Raw genomic sequence first — 19,289 nt, forward strand, 5'->3', positions numbered from 1 at the left:
TACTAATCATCAAGTTTAATCGATAGACTATTTTTATATTTCACATTTCTTGCAGGGAATATACTTAATTAATATGCTTTCTCTCTTGCATTCAGAATATCTATATTAATGGTTACTTGGTCTGATTAACATGAGTGGAATGCACCTGATTGAGATTGACATGTGACTGGAAGAATGAATTTGGATTGGACAAACACATGTATATGAGAACACCAGACAGGGCAATCTGGTTAGCCTTGATAAAGCTCTATTCAGCGAAACGCGCATTGGTGGCAGGTCCCGCTGTGTGACCTTATGTTTACTTAGATTAATAATGATATATGTGATGCCTGTTGAATCATTGTGATCTATCATATAGGATTAGGCTAGACGCTATGAACAGCTGATATGCACAATCATGCAGGACACTTAATTGTGCTGAACTCATAGACTGTGTTAGCATCCAGGAAACATTCATTTCCATGCCCATTGTCTGTGGCTAATTTACTGCAGCATACAACCAATACTTATTTTTACTTACTTACCCTTTATACTAATCTATGCGCAGTGTTAATACATGTTTGGGAATGTACTGAGGATTAATATATGGATGCTGTCTACCTTATATTACATACGCAGCATGAATCTTGCCGCTTTGTTGTGTCTAGCAACATTGTATCAAACATTATAATATATCAAGCCGTTTTACACCTGAACTACACTTACTGATACAATAAGGAGAGCCCATCTATATTGAGAGACAGAATGTGACTGTGATTATTTATAAAGAATAAATTTTGTATTATCTATTGCACACAGCCACCTCTCATATGAATAATATCTGATTTATTCAATAAAGATCATCCAACGGATATGATTTATCTATATTATTTATTTCCATGAATTATTGTTTATGTGGAATATTCGATATGATATAATAAAGTGTTATCATTTGGTCACAAACACACACATATTGCAATATATATATTTTTACCCCGGACATCACTAGTGACCATTTGGTTCACGTAGCACCATCACCGGCAGTGTATGTTACACATGCTGTTGAATAGGGGTTATGCATATACGATATTCAGCGCTCCCAGCAGTTTTGATTATACACAGTATTGTATGTAGTTAGTGGAAATATCTTCATTGATATACTTATTTCGGCTTTATTATTATCCTATGATTTAAACCATGACAGGAATACAATCACTATATTCGACCATGTGGCAATAATCCACATGAAGAGCTATATTTAGATTTCCATCTGATTATATCTATACATTGAGAGTGGGACCAATAACTACATTGTTGTCTACATTATATATTATAGAAATATTGATACATAGTCCCTCTCATAATTTCAGATGAATCATACATTTATTGTATATCCATCACACAGTGGGACACCAAGTGTTTTTCATTGACACTTTTTTATTGACACATTTTCAATGATCTAATCCACACGATATATGTTTGTCTGTAGTCTATGTATCTGTTTCTTTTTAATATTTCGCTGTTGATTTTTTAGTCATTCTATTACTACACAAATTAAAAGTTACGTTTTAAACATTCCATGTGCGCCTGTAATAGACATTCTTTTTCTTCTATATATTTGAATATTCCCATCAACCTGACAACGATCATCAGGTTCAGCATGTTCAGAGATAGGAGGTCGGTCTCCTGTACTGAATGACATTCAGTGAACGCCTCTCAGTGCGGGCACTGCACCTAGGCAATCATACATACTCAGCGCTCACATTTCACTCAAGCTAGCACACACATTTTAAACATGAGTATGGTCAGTGTACACTATAGACTATTACATTTTTTTCATGATGTTTCAACCAGTGGCAGATTTTGCCTTGGGGCAGCAGGGTTGTAGCCCCCTCAGTAAAATCTGCCATCTCAGTGTAGTCAGTGCAATCCATGACTGCACTGGCTCCACTGTGAATGGCAGTGGCTTCCCGTTGGAAGCGCTATCTGCCAGTCACATAAACAACAGGCAGTCTCAGGGGGACTTCCAATATGGGCTGCTATTTGCATAGAGTGAAGAAAGCTGATTCTCTGCCTTTCCACCAGCCCTACACAGCTTCTAGGGGCTTCAGACGATGCAGCCCTTTAAAAAGCTGGTGATATGCAGGGCTCCCTGCCGCTAGTGCACATGCGAGGTTTCTCCCCGGTGTCAGGATGATTGTGCAGGTGCCAGGACCCAACTAGGAGGAGCTGATGAGTGTTTATTTTTACAGTATGTACCCTCTTGTTTTCAGCAGTGGCAGACACCTACACCTGAAAGGGTAGGAGCCGCCGCTGGTTTCAACTATTTCCATTCTGAACTGCTTATCTTAAAGCAATTACTTGTAGGCATCCTTTAAATAGATACGTTATTTTCAAGAAACACTTCAAGTAAGATAATGTAAGTTCAAGATGCAAGAAATAGTATGGAAATTTTAAATACGTACTTTTGAACAACGAAGTAACCTATTGCACAGTACTTGATCCTTGTTTCTGAACTTTAAAAGGAAAACTATTTAAAAGCTGTCATGTTCTTTGCATACTAATAAAACCAATGCAGTAACATGTGTCATTATACAGCTAGAATATTTGTGCTTTATGGCACAACTTAAATAAAGCACCAAAGATAGCGAGACTTGTATTTTTGCATTTTTCTGCACCAAATTGCATCTTATTCACAGAACTGCCACATTCCAGCAGACTTGTAGTGTACTGGGGACTTAGGGGGAGATTTATCGAAGCTTGGAGATAAAGTATCAACCAATTAGCTCCTGTCATTTTTCAAACACAGCCTGTAAAATGACAGATATAATCTGATTGGTTGACAGTATATCTCTCAAAACACTTTTGTAAATCTCCCCCTTATTATTTGCACTTTTCTTGCAATTGTGGCAGTGTAAATATGCACAGTGATGTATGGCAGGATGCATGGTGGGGTTAAGTGATATTAGTCCCTAATTTCTTGCCTTTTTTCTCAGATTAGTGTCACACAGCTATACCACACAAATGCACAAGTGATGTACAGGGTATGCATACCTTGTGCTTTCATGGCATAAGCAATGTTAAAGATATTCCAATTTAGTCACATATTGAGCAAAAGATATGGTGCAGCTTAGTTGTATTTTGGATGGTGTGCCAAATTGGGCCCTTTGGCACAATCCAAGGATAGGTGTATGTGGACACATCTATAACAAGTCTGACACATCTCTGCGGACGATGTTTTTTCTACTATGTGCTGTTTGGAGAAATATAGAAGACATCTACCAAAACATTACTGACAATAAGCTCTTGTGGGACATTTTTGAGAGATACTGTACCTCTTTGCATGGAAAATCCCACCGCATTCCTAGTACACCATCCTGGGGAAACACCTTTTTCCTTTTTTTTTTACAATCTCCTTTATTACAAATATGTAGACAAGGGCCTCATATTGCTCAGAGTAAAATAATTTTCCATATGACAATCAGTAGATGAGCATCATATGACAACATAGATGATGAGGCCTTCTTATTACTAAAGGTTCCACAGTTTGCTTGGGTATCGTTCTAACAAGTTACTATATGTTTTTAGGATCCCAATTTATCTTCAAGTTTTATGGAAGAGATAGTTAGGTGCTGTTATGGGTAGTAATGTGCTATTTTAACTTTATTTTTAGATGAATAGCATTCCTGGTAAACCATCCCACTTACCACTTATAATTAAATATACAACTGTTGAGTTGTAGAAGCAGTTGATAAAAATCACTGGAACAATTCAACATTGCTCCAGTGCAGAGCAGCAGACCAAAAAATCAGCTATGTACATGATCCCCTTCACTGCTCCTTTCAGAGCAGTGAAACTTAGCACTGAAGAGTCTGAATCCAAAGTACCAGTGCACCTTCATGAAAAACTGGGATTAACATGGGCACACAAAGCCATGGTGTTGTTTGGAAGGAGTTTGTTATGGCTGGAAGATTCCAAAAGGAACCCTCTTTGTAACCCGGGACAACTTCCCATAGAGAAGAAGTACTGATGAAAAGATGACTTAAATCCTTTCTCCTTTATCCATAGAAATCAGAGTAATACTTACATTAGTATTCTCCCATGTGTGCACATAAAGGTTTCTTTAAATTTAGTGGTCACCCAGCTGTAAAAGCCTTTGTTCAATTGGATTATGCGGTAAATTTAATAAGGTTCGAGTCTGATCGAGTGTATTCTTTTTAAACTCGATTAGCATTGCCGAAACTCAGATGATTTGAGGCTCCTAAAACTCACAAATTTACTAAGAAGTGAGTTTAGCCGAGAGTGTGTTTTCCGATGGTGAAGCAGATCGAAATATCTCCCCTAAATTGCAAGTTTAGATGAGATTACTCACCTGAGATTGCAGTGTTTTCTCTGCCAAATTCTCCTGAACAAGCAGCCTGCACATATCAGTGATATAAGTGAATGCTGCTTGTGTTGTACCTGTAAACAAAGGGTTAAATGTTTAAATAAAATTACGTAGGGTCCGCTCCCAAAACACATAACCAGCACCGTGCTGCTCAGCCAGTCCTGGTTCCTAAAATTACATGATAGAGTTCTCCTGTGATTTGGTAACCAGGCCCTGGCTGCAGGGCTAGTCCTGGTTTTAAGTATAGGGGGGAAAATTCTGTATGGGTCCCACTATATTTAAAACCAGCACTGGACCCAAACTGACCAGGGTGTAATGCCACAGCCAGGGGACCCTATCACTGTGTTGCCCCAGCCAAAGCATTCACACCCCAAGCCTGTCAGCCCAAGCCAGGAATCTCAGAGGAGGTGGGACCCCCCAAAGAAGGGGAACCCCTCTCCTGACCCTTTAGGCTTAGTCTGAAGCCTAAGGCTTTTCCCCACACCCTGGGCTGTGGGTAAGGGGTTATAGTGTGGGGAAATAGTCTGTAACTATTGTAATTTACAGTGGAACTTCAGGTGCCAGCATGTCTGCCCTTTGGCACTTTTGGAACTACAAGTGCCAGCAGGCAGCCAGCACCCATACCCCCACTGTAAAAAAAATTGTTAAATACCCATAAGACACACACAGCATGTATAGTAAAACTGTATTACATACCCACATAACTCATTCACACATACTTACCTGCTGCCAGCTGTTCTGTCCCCTTCTCTAGTAGAATCCAATGGAGATACCATCCTATACTTATCTCCATCCTTGTGCTGCTCACCGTAACATCCACAAACTTTGCAAATTAAAAAAAAGACTAAGCCGATCCATACCGGACATGTGTAAGTATATATTATCACATATACTTACACTACGCAAAATGACAGATGACCACTGTCATCTGTATTACCATGGACCACTAGCCAATCAGTGGCTGCTTTACATATAACTTCCGGTCATTGGCTGGTCACAATGTAGGTCCCAGCCAATGGCCAGCTGCTACATGTAAAGCAGCTGCTGATTGACTAGCGGTCCGTGGGAAATACAGATGACAGCAGTAATATGTCCATTTTAACATAGACACTGCAATGGCATAGACAACTTGAGTACCTACTGCATACAGGAAACTTAGCAATTTCTGAGTAAGGTCTAACATTGTGTAATGGTTAGTGTAGCACAAACAATGATCCCTGTTCCATTCAAGCACTGTTGAAGCAAAATCCAGGAACTCCCTCAGCTGTGCCTGTCTTCTGCTCTAAGCTGCTGTAGTCTGGTGATTTATTTGTGAGAATGCAACTGTGGAGAACACTACAAAGGAATAAAAAGTAGGATGCTGAAGGGAAGTCTGGGTGGAGACATTAGAAACATAAAGAAAATATTTAAAGAGAAACATTGTTGCAATATAAAAGAGTTAAAAAATTTCTGTTGAATTAAATTCTGCAAACCCAACTGGACAATGTAGAATGAAGAAAATTCCTAGCTCAATTAAAAATGAGAAAATATACCATTTAAAAACTCTGACACATGGCAGATTAAATGCAGAGTTCAAGACCATATGGTTTTTAGAATATATATATATATATATATATATATTTATATACATATAAAAGCAGCTAAAAGTGTGGCACTTCCTTGTAAAAAACCACACAAACCATGCAAATGGCAAAGGATATATTAGAAGCATATGTGAGGCTACTAGAATATTAGAAATATCAGAATAGTGGCATATTAGAATAATAGCATGTTACAAGCATGATAGACCTAGTGACCCAATCAGTCTACATGGTGCAACCATGTCCAGATGATGAATCCACCTCGACTCCCACTGTAACAATAAATGGTTTCTTTCCCCACCTCTACTTAATTTTGGGACATGGTCAATCATTCAGTAACGAAGACATGCCAGACTATAATTAGAATCCACAAAGTGGCGAGCCACTGGCTGATTATTTGAATCACATGACAATGCAGCACAAATTCTTGAATAATGCAATTCCATGCGTTCTTTAATTTTACTTTGGGTCTTACCCACATAAGAGAGCCCACAGGGGCATATAATATGATAGACTACAATAGAACTATTGCATGTCAAATGATGGCGAATGAAGAATTTTTTACCAGAATGAGGGTGAGAAAAAACATCACCAGGGATTAAAAATCAACAAGTAATGCAAGAGCATCTAAAGCATCCATTTTTCTTCACTGACAGAAAATGTTTTTTGGGGTTTATTATATCCCACAGATTCCTGCCTATGGTATAACATGACATGATGTCAGTATCATTCAAACCCAGGGTTTTATCATATATAATGATGGGCCAGTATTTTTTAGAGGCTCTATTCAAACTGGGAGTCAAGACATTAAAATTATTAACCCACGGCAATAGTGTCTTCTCATTACACTCATGTTTAGTCAATAAAGACATTCTGTCAATTAATATCACCTTCTCCTTGGTGGCAAGCAAACTCTTGCTACTAGAACCACATGATACAAACTTATCAATGAGGACATCAATCTGCACCATTGCAGTATTGGTATCATCATTAATTCTCCAAACCCTCAACATCTGGGAGTACAGTTAACCCAATGTCAAATTTCTGGGATGACAGCTATTCATATGAAGCAAAGTATTCCGGTCAGTCTTTTTAGTAAAAACCAATTTAGTTAAGACTGAACCTTTTGTGGTAATCAAGACATCAAGAAAATCAATACATTGCTGATCCATTCTGACTGTAAATTTAACAGGGCATGAAGATTTATTATGTGTCAAACAACTTTAACAACACACTCTCACTACCTTACCAAATCATAAAAACAGCATCTATAAACCTAGTATAGAACAGGATTTTTGTAGAGACAGAAAAACAGCTCCTGCTCGATGCCAAACATGTACAAATTTGCATACATGGGTGCCGCCGCTGAGCATATGGCACACCCCATAAGCTGCAGGAAGTACCCACCGTCAAACATAAAATTATTTTTAGTCAATACAAACTCTAAAATCTGGACACATATAAAGTCATAAAGTACTGAAACGTTCTTTATCACTTTCGTGGTTTGTGTGTTTTTTTTACAAGGGAGTGCCGCACCTTTAGCTGCTTATTGAACCCCTCTGTGAGGGCACCCCTGCAATATCTGCTGTTTTTCTGGAGTGCTAGACCCTGGAGTATTATGCATGGAGAAGTCTCGTTAAACCTTCAGTCAAGGCCCTCCAAAAGTATTTGTAATATTATTACTACTGCTGCTGCTCTATGAGAATATTCTTAAGATCTCCTGTGTTTAATTTTTTGATTGTGTTACATGGTGGATGTTTTTGTATACTTTTTGTTCATAATGGACATTAGTGACAGCATTTTGCAGTTATTTTACAGTATCTGAGATTGTGTTGTCAGCACAAATAATTTACATTTGTTGTAAATTAACCCTTTGTGGTACCTGGATTATATATTAGCATGGCTGAGAAGCATGAACAAGGTTTACCTTTCAATACATTATTATTTGCTGTTGGGGACATTTTCAGTTACTCTGAGTCAGATGCCGATACCATCTTGGAAAAATAATGTATCTCTGAGAAGGCTGAAGCATTACCTACGAACACGCTATTCATAGACTTTATTAAATTGAAGAAGGAAGTGGATTTTCAACGCCACAGTATTTCACTAAGTGACTACTATCGAGCTAAAATGATTCCACAAGGCTTTAGAATGATAATCTGCCCTACCATAGGTCGCTATGACCCTCAGTTTTGTAAAAAATTGGTATCTATTATCAACAAATGTTCATTCAACTTAATATTCCTTGTGATTGAGCAGAATAAAAAAGAACTGGTCACTATTAAGGAGAAGATTATACAGCTGCCTGTCCTGTTCTCTGAAAGTGGTATAGATTAGATGGGGAAGTTGGATAATAAAATTTCCTTCTACACATGTGACTTGTTGAGATTTAAGAAAGAAAAACTTAATAAAGTTGAGATCTACTATTAACAGCATAATGTATATCAGTGGCTTAATGGTGGCAGACAAAATGTACAAAAACATCGTTTTTTTTCTCAACAATATATGAAAACTAAGGTCGATACTGATTCTTCACAAGAATTCACTAGTAATGCCAGTGACTCTGAGCCAACTAGTAGCAGTGGTGCCCCTTTAGGAAAAACCACCTGTTCAAAAACTTCAGCCCAAGGGGGAGAAATACCTGCAGAGGTGGACAAGTATAAAAGGCAGAAGTCGTGGCAGACCGTCACTTTAGAAGAAAATGTAATGTTGAACTACTCTTCATATGAATTATCTAAAGCTTCTATTAAACAAGGGATTATCGTTTGTCCCTAGCACTCCCTTCAACGATTTTCCCTGGCAGGTGGAAAAACATCATCTAAATCGTCAGCTTTAAATAAAAGAATTCTTCAACAGACTGGAGTCTTTAAGTACTATCACTAAGGATTGCCTGCCGCCAGCTTTACGCAAATTACAGCCTCAGTCAAAATTTGAACCAAGTTCCCCTAGTGCCAGTGTTAAGACCTACATTTGGATGCGTGATGATTAAGTCTCTAAAATATCGAATCAGCCTTGTGTGTCTCATTCAAATTTAACACCATTGGAAAGAGCTGCTATAAAGTCATTATCTAAGAACCCTCATTTAATAATTTGCCTCATAGACCAGGGAAGGACGGTGGTACTCCAAGATATTGGTGATTATAGATCTGAGATTCAACAGCAGTTAAATTATATTTTGACATATTGCAAACTTAATGTTGATCCTACTGTACATCTACATTTAAATCAGAACTGTTGAGTATTCTTAAAGGTGCCCTGGAGAAGAATATCATTGAAGAACCGCTGTTTCTGGCTTTATTACTGGAGTTCCTGGTAATTTCACTACTATGTACTCTCCCCAAAGTACACAAGGGGATCAATTCTCCACCAGGCCACCCAATTATTAGTGTGAGGGGATCCTTAGCACAACCATGTTCTGTTCTACTGGACTCTATTTTACAGCCTCTGATACAGTCACATCCGAATATCTTACTTGATACAACTATGTTGTTAAAAAAAATTAAATGATCTGGGTAATGTACCACAGGGAACCTGGTTGGTATGTGCCAACATAACTAGTCTGTACATTCCACATTATGATGGTTTGAAGTCTGTGAAATATCTGTTGATCTAAAGTGCTTTATATGAGTCTGGTTTTGTTGAATTTTGTGTCCAGATTTTGGAGTTTGTATTGACTAAAAATTATTTTATGTTTGACGGCGGGTACTTCCTGCAACTCATGGGTTGTGCCATGGGCTCGGCAGTGGCACCCATGTATGCAAATAATCACATGTTTGGCTTAGAGCAGGAACTGTTTTTTTCTGAGATTTTTGTCTCTACAAATATTCTGTTCTATACTAGACATACAGACAACATTTTTATGATTTGGAAAGGTAGTGAGAGTGTGTTGCTACAGTTGTTTACCACACATAATACATCTTCATGCTCTGTTAAATTTATGAATGGATTAGCAATTTACGAATGGATTAGCAATGTATTGATTTTCTGGATGTCTTGTTTACCGAGAAAGGTTCAGTCTTAACTACATCAGCTTTTTACTAAAAAGACTGACCGGAATACTTTGCTTCATTTGAATAGCTGCCATCCCAGAAATTTGAAGTTGGGTTTACTATACTTCCAGATGTTGAGGGTGTGGATAATTAATGATAATACAAATAATGCAATGGTGCAGATTGATGCCCTCATTGATAAGTTTGTATCACATCAGTATAGTAGTAGAAGTTTGTTTGCCACCGAGGAGATGGTGATGTTAATTGACAGAATGTCTTTATTGACTAAAAGCGAGTGCAATGAGAAGAAGACACTATTGCCGTGGGTTAATAATTTTAATGTATTGTCTCCCAGTTTGAATAGAGCCTCTAAAAAATACTGGCTCACTGTTAAATATGAAAAAACCCTGGGATTGAATGATACTGACATCTTGTCATGTTATTCCAGAGGAAGGAATCTGTGGGATATTTTTGTCAAGGCTGATATTTCTGATTGTGGTATAATACCCCCAAAAAACATTTACTTGACGATATTTAATCCCTGGTGATTCTTCATTCGCCATAATTTAACATGCAATAGTTTGATTGTAGTCTACCAGATTATATGCCCCTGTGGGCTCTCTTATGTGGGTATGACTCAATGTACATTTATAGAATGCATGGAATTGCATTGTTCAAGTATTCATGCTGCATTGTCATGTGATTCAAATAATCAACCAGTGGCTCACCACTTAGTGGATTCTAATCATAGTCTGGCATGTCTTCGTTACAGAATGATTGACCATATCCCACAATTAAGTAGAGGTGGGGAAAGAAACCATTTATTGTTACAGTGTGAGTCGAGGTGGATTCATCATCTTGACATGGTTGAACCACATGGATTTAATGAGTCACTAGGTCTATCATACTTCTAACATGCTATAATTATAATATGCCACTATTCTGAAATTTCTAATATTCTAGTAGCCTCACATGTGCTTCTAATATATAATTTATCTATCACATAATTTTTGTCCACATTATATTTGGCTGTTCTTTTGATACTATTTTGTTGTTACAATGTTATTTGTGACATTATGAATCTTTTTGCATTTTTGCTAATGTGTTTATGTAGAACTTATATTTTTTGTTAGGTTCTAGATGGAGAGTATTATATAGATGTATGTGGGCTTACAGGGCATTACTGTATTGTATATTTGGCATCATTTATTTGGCAATGTTATTTATTTGCATGTTTGTTATCTGTGTATGTTTACCTGTTACCATGGTGAGATGTTGGGATCATTGAATTATGGTGTGCTTGTTGATGATGTCATCAGGATGCGTCACCGGCCAGCCTCGTTTGTCCCATCTGGCGCACTTCTTGTGCATTGGGCAGTGGGGTATATTTATGATAGGATTTGTATCTGTGTGTATATGGCTGAAGATAGTACATAAAATACTTAAACTTTCTGTATCACTTTCGTGGTTTGTGTTTTTTTTTACAAGGGAGTGCCGCACTTTTATCTGCTTATTGTACCCCTCTGGAGTGCCGGACCTTGGAGTATTTTATATATATATATATATATATAAATATCTAAATATATACGGTATATATATATATATATATATATACTGTGTTTATATATATATATATATATATATATATATATTGTTTAAAAATCCAGAGATCCTGCACTCATGTCCCAGCACCCCCAGCATCCTAACACATACCAAACACTGGCCCCAATTTATACTATATCTAGTACCGCCGCGCATCTCACTCCACGTGGAGCGCATCCAGGAAGTAAACAAACACTTCCCGTCATGTGGTGCACGCAATGCGTAACATCACCATGCATTGCTAAGCAACCTGATGCATGGGTGTTGGTGGAAATTATCCTTTGAATACATATGATGATGGTCTTGATAAAGGTCCTCCGTGATTGAAACGTCGATCAAACTGTATCTGTTTCACCCTTGTGATACATTGGAATAAAAGAAACTACTGGCTTTTGATGAGTGCCCTCTGTTTTTGTTATATGATGACTTCCTCGTGGATATATATACTGTTTATATATATATATATATACACTGTGTCTATATATATACTGTATATGTTTAAAACTGCTCCTTTTGTGAACTTAGGGGGTCATTCAGACCCACTCGCGAGCGGCAGTACGCTCGCAAGCGGGTCGATGTTCCCCACTGCGCATGCGCACGATGGAGGGAGCTCCATCATGCGCATGCGTGAGACACAATGAGCGACGGTCTTTCCATCGCTCGCCATCTTGCACCAAAGGGGGCATGCTATCTATGTTGATTGACAGCACACCCCCTTTAGTGGGCGTGCCGGGGGCGTGCCTGCCAGATGGTGGCATTCCCATGGGAACGGCTACCGTCTGGAGCCAGCCCCACTGACATCACTAGTGATGTCAGTGGGAGTGATTTTGGCTCTGATAGAGCCAAAATCACTCCAGGGCTTGCGGCTGGGAGACCCTACCACAGGGTCTCCTTCACAAGTCCGATGGTCGCGATGGTCAGGACCATCGCGACCATCTTTTAGGATGCTCGTATATGCTGTGGGTGGTGACCCACAGCTATACGAGCATCCAGGAGGACGCTCCATTTTAATGGAGGAGGGCCCTGATTCAGAGCGAGCGCTCTGGTCAGAGCATTCGGCTCTGAATCAGGCCCTTAGCCCCGAAGTGCCACCTGATGCCGACCTGATGTGTCCCGAAAAAGAATCCATGACTAATGCTGTTTTTCACCTTATAAAAGGCAAAAACACATAGGTCTGTGGGCTTATCACTGACCTTTTGTGTTTTCGTGAGATGTATCCTATTATTTTGTTTGAAATAATATGATAGGATAAAAAAAGGGTATTATAGGAAAAAAATCCTTGTTTTTAACTAATTGCAGAAATCAATTAGTGCCCAAACAATGTCTGGGGCTAATTGGATACCGCTTATAGTTGTAATTACCAGTATATATACTATAACTTCTGTTATAGTGCAGCCAGACCATTCTTCCATTGCCAGATATAGTTTTATCATGGAAGTCATGCCATCATGTCCATGATCCTGTATCTGATGTTTGGTATTCCTGGTTCTTGTTGTGGCTATGCCTTTTATTACCTGTACCTGTAGCAAATATACCTGGAATGTTCATTGTGCTGCAAATCTACTCTGAAACCAATTGTGTTGTGTACTGTTGCTATTCCATCCTGCAATATATGTATATATATCTTGCTGCTATTATACTCTGTAAATCACACACTGGTTAATATATTGCTATTCCATTCTGTATTATATGTTATGCTGCAATTCAATACTGCCAGATGTATATATTTCTGAGTTTATTGCTATATCATCTTGCAATTTATCTGTTGTTTGTGATTGCCACTATTTTATGTAGTTGTGTTTATATGCAATTGTATTCTGTTGTTGTCCACACTACATGCTACTCTGTGGTAATCAGCCTACAATATCATTACTTAGTATTGCTGATATTCACATTACCTGTTAGTAGTGTGCATTATATATTGATTGTGTCCAAAGCTGCAGGCTGCTCCATGGTTAATATTACTTTTGTACTACTACTGCAGTTTACCTTGCAAACTGCCACTGATTTTATAAGCCACTACTGTCCATTAAGACCTGGTGGCATCCTAGGTACCGGTGAATGCATCATACTCTATGGGAAAAATGGGTGATTGTTATCATCAGAAGCTCTCCCTAGATTGACTGTATGGGACTTATGCAAATAGAGGGAAAATTCATTACATTATCTCCAGTCTACCCACTGGAGTAAATATATTAAGGATCCTGCCTCGCAAAATCCAGGCTTAGGTGTTAGCCAATAAAATCCAAGTTTTAAAAAAGGGGGGTTTAACCCCCTATTGTTCCTTAACACACTGAATTATACTTGCAACAATATACGAAGACTGTATGGTAATTGAAATTCAGAGATATTAGTTGCATGCAGTTTCCCATGTATTTGCAAATGCATGAAACTAATAGCTCTGAAATTCTATTACCATATAGTCTTCATATAATTCAAGGTGCTGAGGAAAAATAAGGGGTTAACCTCCCCCTTTTTCTACTTGGTATGACCCCTCCCATTCATGCACCTGAAAAGTACTGCCAGATTGATTGATTAGCTACCATTTTTTGATTGTTGTCAAATCCAAGTTTTATCTCAAGTAGTGCAGGATCTGTCTGTGTGTGTTAAAACATAGGAGGATAATTTAAGGTCAGCTCCACCACTCCAGGTGACCTTAAATGAACCTAAGATGCATTTGCCTGATTATTTTTCCAGTGGATGTAAACTTTTATTAAACTTTAGAGAAAATTGCAAACTATATTTTCACATTAGGCCTTATTCCTCTGGGTCTGCGACTTACTGAGTAGGAGTGATTATTTCCTTGATTCAAGGAGTACCACAGACCTATGCTTTTGGATTGAGTCAGGATTATGTTACTTTGCAGTCTGTGGATGCTTTCCTTGCTGCTTTGGGTCTGCTGTATTATGATCCTGACAGGGCTGCATCAGCATAGGCACATCTGTGCACCCTGAGGCAGGATCATAACACTGCAGAAACTTTAAGTGCTAGTCCACTGACTGTGGATGGAACAATTTGTCTCTCCATTAAAGGAAGTAGAAGATATTCATTTGGTCGTACATCTGGTCTCTTCTAAAAATTCTGTGTTAGTACCTGCACAGTTATCATTCAAGTATCATGCAGTGCATATCTTCACTTTTGTGGATAGTGGAGCAGCAGGAAATTTTCTCGACATTAAGCTTGCGCAGACACTACAAATACCATTTCTGAAATCAACTCCTGCAATTACCATTTGTGGTTTTGTTTGTAATTCTGTCCTCAAAGGAAAGATCAGTTATAAATCCCATGGGAAGATTCATACAGTCTTAAGGACTTATGTGAACTTGACTGAGGTGTGGCCTAGGGCTGAGTTGCAACCTTGAGGGCTGACATGTACTTGGCCAGTTGCAGCCTTGAGAGCTGATGTGTACTCAGCTGATTGGAGCCTTGAGGCCTCATGTGTACTTGGCTGGTTGCAGCCTTGAGGGATGATGTGTACTTGGCTGGTTGCAGCCTTGAGGGCTGAGGCAGCAAGGATATAAATTACAAGAGTTTATTCTGACACAGCAGTGCAAAATAGACTGCTGGGATGTAAGTAACCGATAGTCCACTCAGGCGCTGAAGTGCGACTGAGACTGCCGTGATGTTAATAATAGATAGTCCACTCAGACACAGACATGTGACTGAGACTACTAAGATGTTAGTAACAGATAACCCATGCAGATGCAGACATGCAGCAGAGATTGCTGAGATGTTTGTAACAGATAATTCATGCAGACGCAGATGTGCGGCTGAGACTGCTGAGATGTTAGAAACAAGTAGTCCACTCTGATGCTGACATGCAGCTGAGACTGCTGAGATACATGCTGGACAAGAGAAACTGGAATACAAATGAGGAAGAATTCCATACACCAGAACCTGGAGTTACATACTGAATGCTATACCTGGCATTAGAGCAGAGAACCAGCAGTGGTGAAAAAGGAAGAGAATCCAATCAGAGCAAGGTGGAGGTGACGGAGCAGTCAGGTAGAAGGATCTAAAGGAGTAGCCACCCAGTGTCCATGTCTCCTGGCAACAGACGCGAGATAGCCACCAGGAGCACTGATAAAGTTGGTCTTCTATCTAATATGTTGTCCTATGGTCCCTCTCACTCTGGGACACGCTTTGCTGAAGGATCACAATCCTTAACTAGGAGACAGGAGAGATCATCCAATGAGGTAATAATTGTTTTGCCAAATAGCTGTCCTTGTTGGCCTGAGTTGTGCAACAAAAGTTTGAAGGCCTGTCTTCTCAATATGATTTATTTTACCTCCTCACAGGGATTATGATTGTGCTTTTAATTTATGTCAGGTGCTCATCTACCAAAAGGAAGATTATATGCATTGTCTATTCCAAAAACCAAAGCTAAGGATGAGTACATAAAGGAGAATCTGACAAGGGATTCATTAGATTATCTAAATCCCGAGTAGGTTCAGGGTTTATCTTTTGTCAAAACATGATGGCAGTCTAAGCTCCTGCATTGATTTTGGGGCCTAAACAAGATCGTGGTCAAGAGCACATACAGTACTGTATCAACTAACTTTGATCTTGGTGTTATTTTACCAATTTAGTGAAGCCACTATCTTATCTAAAATTGATCTGCGAGATGCCTACAATCTCATCCACATTAAGGAAGGCGATAAGTGGAAAACTGCATTTAATACTCAATCCGGACATGATAAGTACTTGGTCATGTGCTTTGGCCTTTCTAATGCACCTGCAGTTTTTCAGGATTTAATCAATTATGTTCTACGGGAATTTCTGGGAGTATTTGTGGTAGTTAATCTGGATGATATTCTAATTTACTCACAGGATTTGGAGCAACATAGATGTCATGTCAAGCAAGTCCTGTTGAAACTTTGTGAATACCAGCTGTATGCCAAAATGCTAATTTGAAGTGAAAGAAGTCTATTTCCTGGCTTATGGGATTTCCTATGGATCCGAGTAAACTTCAATCCATTATAAACTGGGTAAATCCCACAAATCTGAAAGTCATCAAAAGGTTTCTAGGCTTTGAGAATTACTATAGGAGGTTCATCCATTCTTTTTCTGTGCAGGCTGCTCCAAACTCCGCTTTGACGAAAAAATGGAGCTGATTCTGCCAAGTTGTCTCCACAAGCTATACATGCTTTACCTTTTGTGGTTGAGGTAGATGCCTCCGAAGTCAGTGTGGGAGCCATTCTCTCTCAAATGGATCCTATGAATAATTTACATCTGTATGCAAAATTCTTTGGCAGAGACAAATTATGATGTAGGCAATCAAGAGCTGTTGGCTGTCAAATGGGCCCTTGAAGATTGGAAACACTGGCCGAAGGGTGCTAAACTACCATTACAATCATCACTGACCATTAGAATCTGCTATACATTGAATTAGCTAAGAGACAGGCACATTGGGCTCTATTCTTTACTCAATTCAATTGTGTCATTACCTATAGACCTGGGTTTAAAAATATCAAAGCAGATGCCTTGTCATGCAGCTTCATTCATGAACTTGAGACAGTGGTGTCCAAGATGTTGAGTTTTTCCTGCAACATCTATTCATGCTGGCTTAAGCCAAGATATGTCCACCCAGCTTCAATCTATGCAAGCACAAGATCCAGCAAAAACTCCAGAAGGATGTTTGTACTGTATGTACCTGAATGTATGAGGGGTGCCACTTTGTCAGAATTCCATGCCAATAAGGTAGGGACATCCTAGTAATTCAATGACATTGGAGTTGTTGTCCCATTCAGTCTGGTGGCCCACCATTACTCAGGATGTGAAATAATTTGTTCAAGTGAGTGAATATTGTGCTGAGAATAAAAGTCCTTGAACGCTTTCTGCTGGACAACTTATGCGTCTAGCTGTTCCCACCAAACTATGATTGCATATTTCAATGGATTTTATTGTTGAATTGCTGAGATCTTTTGGTTGTAATACCATTTGGGTGGTGGTGGACCACTTCAGCAACATGACTCATTTTGTCTCACTGACCAAGCTTCCTTCTGCCAAACAATTTACTTCATTGTTTATCAAGCATATCTTTAAGATGCATCACTTGCCGGTGGACATTGTGTCTGATAGCAGTGTCCAGTTCATTGGCTAGTTTTGGAAATCAGTTTTTTCAGCACTAGGAATTAAACTAAGGGCCTGATTCAGCACAGATTGATAGTAGCATACTGCACATTCATATGCATTCCAGTGCACATGTGCGAAGGCACCACTGCAGAGAGAATGCAAACCCATCGTAGTGTGATTGACAAGAAGTGAGCATTTGGGGGTGTTAACGGGATGGGGTGGGTCAGCGAAATGCAGACATGTCAGTGTGTTTGATCACCATTAAAGGGGAATGCATAATTTCTCACAGCGTGCAGGAAATTTAGCAATTACTGAGTAATGTCTGCCTTGTGTAACTGTGTGTGTGGATCCATTGCTACATGATGGTACCAATGTTTTCACAGACTTGCAAGTTATTACAGATGTGAGACAGGGGAAGTGTGTGTCTTTATATTGGCCTGTGAAGGCATTGTGATTGCAGACATTAGCATATATTCACAGCAGAATTACATGAGCGATTGCTACCGTGATCACATCTGTGGTAAAATGCTGAATCAGGACCTGAGTTTGTTGTCTAGATACGGTCATTCTCCAGAAACAATACTATTTTTTTTACCTCTCCGATGCAAGCTAGTGCTGAGGTGCACTTGTGCTGTGCATCTCTCCCAGATAGCACAGAGGTCCGCTCACATTGCACATCACTCCCTGCTGGTACTGAGGTCTGCCTGAACTGCTCCTGTCCTGTCCACTGACTGTCCTGTCATTGAGCATGATGGCTCTCCGCAGTCCCATGCTCACAGTGTGTCTCCCCAGCATGGTGGTACACAAGATGCAAGCCAGAGTTCCCTTCAGGACCACCAGTATGGGTGCATACAGTACATGCTTAAGTTACAGCTCTGTGCTGAGCTCCCTGGTTCTCAGTATTTGAATGATCCCAGGGCCTGATTCAGCATGGATCACAACTGCAACAGCATACACAGTTGGCTGATTGTTGCTAATGCACATGCATATACATACTGTAGCAGTGCACATGCACAAATAATGAACTGCGATCACACTGCAAAAAAACAGAGCATGAAAAGCCATCACAGAGTGAGTGACAGGCAGGGAGCATTTGGGGGTGGTGATGGGGGTGGTCGGAGTAATGAAGGTGTGTCTGTCCATTTAAACGCCACTACATGGATGTGCATAAATTAGCCACTGCAAGGGCATATGCATATCGAGTATTCACTGCATGCAGAAAAGTTAGCAAATTCTGAGAAAGGTCTGACCTGCTGTAATTGTGCATGAGACTCTGATGTATTCTTCTTTATTATCACCTTTTTTTGCTGGATTGCAAGGCAGTGATATAGGGGAAGCCTTTGACTTTATCTTGTCCGTGCGATTGCTTTGCGATTGTAATATTAACATTTTTTCGCAGCAGACCTGAATGTGCGATGGCAGCTGTAATCACATTAGCTATACTTGCTGAATCTGACCCCTAGTCCATTATATACAGTTCCTAAATCTGGAATTGTTTAGACTTCAATACTATCTTGCAATGCAGTCTGGTTTTATCACTGAGCCTTGTTCTTACTACCTCCATCGGTACCAGCCGACACTTCCAATCATCAATCCCATCTGAAGCCTCCAATCATTGGTCTCATTCAGTACCTTCAAACAGTGGTCTCATCTAATACCTTCAAACATTAGTCTCAT

Source organism: Taudactylus pleione, unplaced genomic scaffold (genome assembly GCF_031769625.1).
Source record: "Taudactylus pleione unplaced genomic scaffold, aTauple2 ptg000151l, whole genome shotgun sequence".
NCBI classification, from domain to species: Eukaryota; Metazoa; Chordata; class Amphibia; order Anura; family Myobatrachidae; genus Taudactylus; species Taudactylus pleione.